Genomic DNA, 1,762 nt, shown 5'->3' with positions numbered 1-1,762 from the left:
TCAGGTTCATTGTGCGCATCACACATTTTTTTATTTTTACTCAAACACTGTTGTTTCTGGATTTTCTTTTAAGAATTATAATTACAAGTATTAGAAACTAAAAAAGATATCAAAATATTTGAATTGAAAAAAGTATAAAACTAAGAAAACTTTAAGAATCAGAAAATCAAGTTCATTGTGCGCATCACACATTTTTTTATTTTTATATAAACACTGTTGTTTCTGGATTTTCTTTTGAAAATTATAATTAAAAGTAATGGAAACTAAAAAAGGTATTAAAAGATTTCAATTTAAGAAAGTATGAAACTGAGAAAACTTTAAGAATCAGAGAATCTGGTTCAGTGTGCGCATCACACATTTGTTTATTTTTACATAAACACTGTTGTTTTCGGATTTTCTTTTAAGAATTATAATTAAAAGTAATGGAAACTAAAAAAGGTATTAATAGATTTGAATTTAAGAAAGTATAAAACGGAGAAAACTTTAAGAATCAGAGAATCTGGTTCAGTTTGCGCATCACACATTTTTTTATTTTTACATAAACACTGTTGTTTCTGGTTTTTCTTTTGAAAATTATAATTAAAAGTATTGGAAACTATAAATGGTAACAAAAGAATTTGAATTTAGGAAAGTATAAAACAAAGAAAACTTTAACAATAACAAATTCTGGTTCAGTGTGCGCATCACACATTTTTTTATTATTACTTAAACACTGTTGTTTCTGGATTTTCTTTTAAGAATTATAATTAAAAGTATTAAGAACTAAAAAAGATATCAAAATATTTGAATTGAAGAAAGTATAAAACGGAGAAAACTTTAAGAATCTGAAAATCAGGTTCAGTGTGCGCATCACACATTTTTTTGTTTTTACTTAAACACTGTTGTTTCTTGATTTTCTTTTAAGAATTATAATTGAAAGTAATGGAAACTAAAAAAGGTATCTAAAGAATTTGAATTTAAAAAAGTATAAAACAAAGAAAACTTTAACAATAAGAATTTCAGGTACAGTATGCGCATCATACATTTGTTTATTTTTAAATAAACACTGTTGTTTCTGGATTTTCTTTTAAGAATTATAATTAAAAGTAATGGAAACTGAAAAAGATATCAAAATATTTGAATTTAAACTAGTATAAAACTAAGAAAATTTTAAGAATCAGAAAATCAGGTTCAGTGTGCCCATCACACATTTTTTTATTTTTACTTAAACACTGTCGTTTCTGGATATTCTTTTAAGAATTATAATTAAAAGTATTGGAAACTAAAAAAGATATTAAAACATTTAAATTGAAGAAAGTATAAAACGGAGAAAGCTTTAACAATAACAAATTCAGTTTCAGTGTGCGCATCACACATTTATTTATTTTTACATAAACACTGTTGTTTCTGTTTTTTCTTTTAAGAATTATAATTAAAAGTATTGGAAACTAAAAAAGATATCAAAACATTTGAATTGAAGAAAGTATAAAACGGAGAAAACATTAATAATCTGAAAATCAGGCTCAGTGTGCGCATCACACATTTTATTTTTACTTAAACACTGTTGTTTCTGGATTTTCTTTTAAGAATTATAATTAAAAGCATTGGAAACTAAAAAAGATATTAAAACATTTGAATTTAAGAAAGTATAAAACTGAGAAAACTTTAAGAATCAGATAATCAGGTTCAGTGTGCGCATCACACATTTTTTTATTTTTACATAAACACTGTTGTTTCAGGATTTTCTTTTAAGAATTACAATTAAAAATAATACAAACTAAAA

The sequence above is a fragment of the Halyomorpha halys genome, unplaced genomic scaffold (assembly GCF_000696795.3).
Source record: "Halyomorpha halys isolate HHAL.00 unplaced genomic scaffold, Hhal_1.1 Scaffold97.1, whole genome shotgun sequence".
NCBI classification, from domain to species: Eukaryota; Metazoa; Arthropoda; class Insecta; order Hemiptera; family Pentatomidae; genus Halyomorpha; species Halyomorpha halys.
The sequence above is the reverse complement of the archived record's forward strand: the minus strand, read 5'-3'. Positions refer to the sequence as shown.